This window comes from Panulirus ornatus, chromosome 57 (assembly GCF_036320965.1).
Source record: "Panulirus ornatus isolate Po-2019 chromosome 57, ASM3632096v1, whole genome shotgun sequence".
In the NCBI taxonomy this organism is placed as follows: domain Eukaryota; kingdom Metazoa; phylum Arthropoda; class Malacostraca; order Decapoda; family Palinuridae; genus Panulirus; species Panulirus ornatus.
The window spans coordinates 5,568,524-5,576,283 of record NC_092280.1 but is presented as its reverse complement, the minus strand read 5'-3'; positions in this window follow the sequence as shown (position 1 = coordinate 5,576,283).

Here is a 7,760-nt window from a genome sequence, read left to right as displayed (position 1 = left end):
ACGACGGGACGACCCTTGAGTACAACGGCGCGACCCTTGAGTACAACGGCGCGACCCTTGAGTACAACGGCGCGACCCTTGAGCTCGACGGGCCGACCCTTGAGTACAACGGCGCGACCCTTGAGCTCGACGGGCCGACCCTTGAGTACAACGGCGCGACCCTTGAGCTCGACGGGCCGACCCTTGAGCTCGACGGGCCGACCCTTGAGCTCGACGGGACGATCCTTGACTACGACGGTACGACCCTTAAGCAAAGACATACGACCCTTGAGCACGACGGGACGACCCTTGGGCATGTTCTCCCAGCCTCTATCCTGACCCTTATGGGTTGTGAAGTCGTCATCCCACAGGATCTCTCTCTCTCTCTCTCTCTCTCTCTCTCTCTCTCTCTCTCTCTCTCTCTCTCTCTCTCTCTCTCCCTCTAAGGATTGAGGAAATAACGGACCGATCCGGAGGGAGGCGGAGACGGCTGGCAGGGAGCCATGGAGCCGTTTGTACACACCGTCTCAACAGGATTTCGTGGTTTCCACCCCCTCCTCCCCTCACCACTGTATCCTGTGGAGCTGTCGCATATAAACCCTCCAACCCCCCACCAACCCCTGTTCAAACAGGCTATCCGGGACTGAGGCCCTTGTTACAAAGACACGATTAATTAATCAACTACCAATTTACAGACACCTTCAGCAAATCACACGGAAAGCCTGGCATGTTAAAAGAAGCTGCCACTGTATATACTACACACGTAGTGCATAAATATACAGGTGTGCGTGGAGAGACTGTGGTCTTCTGAAAAATTTTCGTACCATCAGGGGGTCCTTTGAGGGGTCCCACAGCCTGTGCGGACAGCTGTACGAACAGCTGGTATAGGTCTGTAGAGAGGAGGGGGAGGCGGGGTATATATGGCCCGTACCATGGGACCATCCCAGCTATCTGTGGTGGCCATCAGACCACGGGACACCGTGAGAGTACCGGGCCAGTCAACCTGCGCCAGGCAGGTCTGGGCCACGTCGCACACCCACGACCCCACCATACATAAACATGACCACATCACCCTAAACTCTGCCACACCTTCCCTTGCCCCTGACCCACCCCACGCCACACGCACACACAAACACACACACACACACACACACACACACCATCATTAAGACTTCGCAATATTATCCGACCTGACCGGAAATAAAATAGACATAACACGTAGGTAGCTGCCATGAGAATATGACATGACAGTTAGGGGAAGCGTCAGTAACAATGACACAAGTGGAAACTCTTCCTGGAGTGATACTTATCTCTGGACTCATCATTACCCGCCACAAGGAACTCATAGAGAAAAAGTATCTCATGACTCATGACCTGTTTTCTGAGGTTCCTGCTGGCCGAGGCGACGCTACCTCCAGTAGCAAGGGAAGTGTGGACACCTTTGGAGTGAAAAGTTCTTTCACGAGACTGTGCCACTCATGCTACAGCTTTATATATATATATATATATATATATATATATATATATATATATATATATATATATATATATATATATATATCCTTGGGGACAGGGGAGAAAGAATACTTCCCACGTATTCCCTGCGTGTCGCAGAAGACGACTAAAAGGGGAGGGAGCGGAGGGCTGGAAATCCTCCCCTCCAGTTTTTACCTTTCCGAAAGAAGGAACAGAGAAGGGGGCCAAGTGAGGATATTCCCTCCTAGACTCAATCCTCTCTTCTTAGCGCTACCTCGCTAACGCGGGAAATGGCAACGCTGCCAAGTCTTCCCCCCATGATCGGCGGGGCGAAGCCCGGCCCAGGCACAGGCTGGTGCTGCCATGATAACGGGCCACACGTGCACCCTCTCCGGGCGCGCCTTCCCACGCTGAACACAGGAGGGCACATGACGGTAGCGATGACGCGCTACACGTTAACTGGGGGCAAGTCTACCGTGGATCAGACTGGGTCTAACTGCAGGTACAGTCTGGGCCCGCCCGCCCGCCCTCCCCCTCTGGTCACGCTCCCCCATCACACACGGACCTTTCCCCAGCATCCCCACAGCTTCTCAAACTTCTGTATGCCGTCCGCGCTTGGCGATCTCGTACACCAGCGTACGCCGCTCGTAAACGTCTCTTGTCCTATCAAAAGTACTTCCTTAAGTCCTCCCTAGTAAGTTCCATGGCTTCACTTCATGTTAAGGCCTCTGGCTGGTCTGTTCCTTGCGTCTCTCCAAGAACAGTTGACTTCTGACTTCGTCAAATTGGTTGGAGAAAACTTTAAAAAAAAAAAAGTTTGTGATCAGGTCACCCCTTACTCTTCTCTCGTCCCTGGTGAGTAAATTCGAGGGTTCTGACCTTTTCCCCGTAATTCTAGCACTCTTCATTCTCGTGACGTGTTTCTAGCCCTCCTCTAGACCCTCTCAATTGGTTCTTTCTGCTTTTCTTTTGAAGCGCGTCGACCAACTTGAGAAGCATATACTAATTTTGGCCTACTGTAGGATGTGAGCAGCTTACTGGACATTTCCTCGTCCGTATAAATGAACGCTGTAGTGTTGTTTGCCAGGAGACGAGAGTCTGTCCCTCTCCTTTCCCTTGCCCTTGAAGTTGGGGCTCTGGCGACTGGTTAAGGTCGCTGCCGATGCCAAGCTTCCACTCAAACTTAAGATTCCTACGAGCTTATACCTGCTAGGATATTGTTCACATGGAGGGACCTCTGTAACCTGAAGCCCATCCTCAGTACAAGGCAGTTACTTGGGGGACGAATTTCATAAACCACGTCTCCGACCTCGACTTTGGAGTCTGCTCACGTCCCCTTGCAAGACGGTGCAGTCTCCTCCTTGCCTCTTCCCTCTTTCGAGGAGAGTCCAAATGCTTCCTCCAGCGAGAGTCACAGACGAAGATCAAGGAGAGCAACGGTTCCACAACAGAGAGGAGCCACCCCCGCTCTCTCTCTCTCTCTCTCTCTCTCTCTCTCTCTCTCTCTCTCTCTCTCTCTCTCTCTCTCTCTCTCTCTCTCTCTCTCTTTCTCTCCTCGGCTTCTTTCCACCAGCTTCCTAACCTGGCAGGATGCTGCGAAGCTTAAATCAGCCGCTCGCACACACGCGCGCGTGCGTGTGCAGTCATAATACCTTATCTGTAATTTATGCATGAGAACTGTGAAAGCGGGAGGTTCACACTCATGGCTCCCCGTCCCTCACATATCATACCAGTTTTTGATCTCATTACTGCAGTCCTCATACACACCATTTCCCTCACTCAGTATACTCCACACACCCTCCACTCTCATACTTTGTATACTTTGGGTATGTTCAGCCAGGTACAACAGTACACTGCATTAAAGTGTACTATGCTAATATGACTTGGGCCCACAGTTCCAATATGACTTGGGCCCACAGTTCCAATATGACTTGGGCCCACAGTTCCAATATAACTTGGGCCCACAGTTCCAATATAACTTGGGCCCACAGTTCCAATATGACTTGGGCCCACAGTTCCAATATAACTTGGGCCCACAGTTCCAATATGACTTGGGCCCACAGTTCCAATATGACTTGGGCCCACAGTTCCAATATGACTTGGGCCCACAGTTCCAATATAACTTGGGCCCACAGTTCCAATATGACTTGGGCCCACAATTCCAATATGACTTCGGCCCACTGTTCTAATATGACTTGGGCCCACAGTTCCAATATGACTTGGGCCCACAGTTCCAATATGACTTGGGCCCATAGTTCCAATATGACTTGGGCCCATAGTTCCAATATGACTTGGGCCCATAGTTCCAATATGATTTGCGCCTACAGTTCCAATATGATTTGCGCCTACAGTTCCAATATGACTTGGGCCCATAGTTCCAATATGACTTGGGCCCATAGTTCCAATATGACTTGGGCCCATAGTTCCAATATGATTTGCGCCTACAGTTCCAATATGACTTGGGCCCACAGTTCCAATATGACTTGGGCCCACAGTTCCAATATGACTCGGGCCCACAGTGCCCACGTCAGCAGGTGTTGACGTGAGATGGGGCGGGCACACATCCTGTCACCCCCCCCCCCCCCTGCCCCCACGGTCGTCCACGATACGTACCGCTCGCACCACCGCCGCCTCCCTCCCTCCCTCCCTCCCCAGCGGATCAATATCACTCCCCGGATCCTCGAGGAACCCAGCTGTGGCACCTGACGTGTCACTTACCGTGGTGTCTCCCTCCACCTACACCCACTGGTCGTGGTGTCTCCCTCCACCTACACCCACTGGTCGTGGTGTCTCCCTCCACCTACACCCACTGGTCGTGGTGTCTCCCTCCACCTACACCCACTGGTCGTGTCGTCTCCCTCCACCTACACCCACTGGTCGTAGTGTCTCCCTCCACCTACACCCACTGGTCGTGGTACCTCTCTCTACCAACACAAGAGCTGCTTTATTCACAAAGCCTGAACCTGATGAACACGAGGGTACGATCTTTGAGCACGAGGGTACGATCCTTGAGCACAAGGGTACGATCCTTGAGCACGAGGGTACGATCCTTGAGCACAAGGGTACGATCCTTGAGCACAAGGGTACGATCCTTGAGCACAAGGGTACGATCCTTGAGCACAAGGGTACGATCCTTGAGCACAAGGGTACGATCCTTGAGCACAAGGGTACGATCCTTGAGCACAAGGGTACGATCCTTGAGCACAAGGGTACGATCCTTGAGCACGAGGGTACGATCCTTGAGCACAAGGGTACGATCCTTGAGCACGAGGGTACGATCCTTCAGCACGACGGGGCGACCTTTGAGCACGACAACGGGTCGTACCGCTGTGTTCGAAAGGCGTCCGCAATTAGATCCGAGACCTGGAGGAGGAGGAGGAGGAGGAGGAGGAGGAGGAGAAGGAGGAGGAGGAGGAGGAGGCAAAATAATAACATGCTGAGCGAACCATTGAACGCCATTATAAACCCTGCCTCTGCACCCAGGCGAAAATGAACGCTGCCAAACACCAGTGTCGACCAGAGAAAAGAAAAAAAAACCCACAAAACCTCGAATCCAGTTCACACGAATTACTCTTCTCGCCGAGGAAGAATAAAAAATAAACTAAAAAAAAAAAAGACCCTAAGCTGATACGCATCACTGTAATGAGATACTGGTGGGCTTCGAGTGATAAGAATGCCAAATTCTTGAATAAATTATCCCTAAAGGAGGGGGGGGGGGGGGAAGGTAATTGCCAGGCGCAGCGACAGCCGTGGAAACCTGAGACCTGAAGGCCGACATAAATACTATACGAGAATATATATTATACAACATCCGGGGTCCTTCAGCGCCCCGTCTGCAAATGTCAGACTGTGTTTTACGCCAACTGACTGGAGAAAAAAATACCTTGCAGGATGTATGTTTACAGTGATCACGCGGAGCTGTGTGAGCAGGTGTGGGTGGGAGGGGACCGTGTGGTCTGGGGACCTTGGACGGTCCCAGACCGACCTGTGGGGATGCAGACTGACCAGCCAGACCAGGTGGGTGTTGAGGGGACCGTGTGGTCTGGGGACCTTGGTCGGTCCCAGACCTGGGAGGATCTGCTAGGATACGCTCCAGAATGCCAGATCCGCCCTGGGGACACCTGGGGAATCCTTGATGACGTGTGACGTGCGGGTTGGGGAGGCAAGAGGCGGCAGTCCTGCTGCACTCGCCTGTGACGACCATCCTAATGACGTGGGGAGGGAAGGGGGACTAGTGACCACTACGGTGAACTCATCTGCTGAGTCTCTGGCCCCGCGGGGGTTGTGATGTTACTCACGTACTCACCTGACAGTGTGTACGTGATGAGTACGGTTAATACACTCAGCTGGCAGCATGCACGCAGGGGGGGTAAGGTTACTCCTACACTCAGTTGACACAGCAACTCTCTCTCTCTCTCTCTCTCTCTCTCTCTCTCTCTCTCTCTCTCTCTCTCTCTCTCTCTCTCTCTCTCTGGTTCCCATTTCTCGTCTAACTCCACCTTGGATGACTCTAACACTCCTTCACCCCCTGATGCTCCTACTGATTCTATGCCTCTTCCCGTAATCTGTTTTCGAACTGTCCGAAAAGCGCTTCTTTCTATGACCACCAGCAAGGCTTACGGTCCTGATGGCATGCAACCCCAAGTGATGAAAGTGTGCGACTCTGAACTTGCACCTGTCCTTATTCGTCTCTTCCGTGTCTGTTTAAAAACCAAAACTTTTCCTTCTTCGCGGAAGCATGCGTTGACACATTCCATCCCTGCCCGTTCTAACCTCTCAAACGAACGCCCTCTTCCTCTGACATCCTACCATTTCTAAAGTCGTTGAATCCTTTCTTCAACTCCCATATCCTCAGACATCTTGAATCGCACAGTTTTCCGTGAGGCGAGATCCACCAGTGATATTCTTTCCTATCGTACAAATGTCTGGTCATCATCCCAAAAACATTTTGGGGAATCCTCTGTAGTTGCCCTTAACATACCCAAAGCTTTTGACAGGGTGTGGCAACAGGATCTCATCTCTAAGCTTCCCCCTCCTTCACTCTTCTCCCTCATATCTAGCTTCCTCTCTGGCCAATTTGTCTCGGCGGTTTCCTTCAAGGTTCTGTCCTGTCTCCTACACTTTTTTTCCCCTCCGTTTCATCAACGATTTCCTTTTTTTTTCCACAAAGAACCAAATGCACTCATAGCCTGACAACTCAACACTCCATTCCTCTACATCCTTCACTTTGGCTCCTTCTTCTCTCACTCGATCTGAGTCCTGTCTTGACGCAACTTCCTCAATAAACTCAGACAAGACATCTCTGTGGGTAGACAAAATCCGGTTAAGTTTAATGCCCCCCCCCTCTCCCCCCCACAACAAGACCCAGTTTTTACCAGTTCTACATCATAAATTCCTCACAACTTTCTTCTCTTCTTTGACGGGGCTCTGTGTAATTCCACCCACTTGACTCAGCGAAACATACTTGGTATTAAAGTAACATCTACTCTTTCTTGGAAAGCCCACATTACTGAAATAGCTGAGTCTGCCTCTGAGAAACCCGGAGGCCTGTTTAGATGTCGAAGTTTCTTTTCTTGTGAACAGTTGCTCCATTTTACACAAAGGATTGATCCGTCCTTGTATGGAGTACTGCTCTCACATCTGGGCTGGTTCTAGCTCTGCACCCTTACTTGACAGGTGAGTCAAAAGCGGTCAGACTTATAAACTCTCCCAGGTTAACTTCAGAACTTTACCCGCTCGCTTAAGCCTCAATGTTGGTTCACTTTCCCCTCTTCTGTAGGTTTTACATTGGTTTTTACACCGAAGAGTTGGCTGCTTGTGAGTCCCCCACCACTAGCTAGCCCACAAAATCCTCAGCAAGCTGCTGCGGCACATGATTACTGTGTGGCCGTCGGCAACTCAAGGGTGGGCCGTTTTGATGACTGTTTCTTTCCCTGCACCTCGAAGGTTTGGAACTCTCTCTACCACCTCGTGTCTTTCCCAATTAGTATGACCTGGCACATTTTAAAAGACAGGTTTTTCACTTCCTCCAAAGTTCGTGAGTACTTTCCTTTGTCTCTTCTTCTTCCCCTTCATTAACCACTCTATATTTCAATTAATGTCCGGCCATATATATAATGTTTATTATACTTGATCGCTGTTTCCCGCGTCAGCGAGGTAGCGCCGGGAAAAAGAAGAACGGCCAATTCACTCGTATACGCATATATACACATACATGCCCATACACGCACATTCTCATATATGTGAAGGTGATCTACTATCTGTCAATCAATGGATCTCTCTCTCTCTCTCTCTCTCTCTCTCTC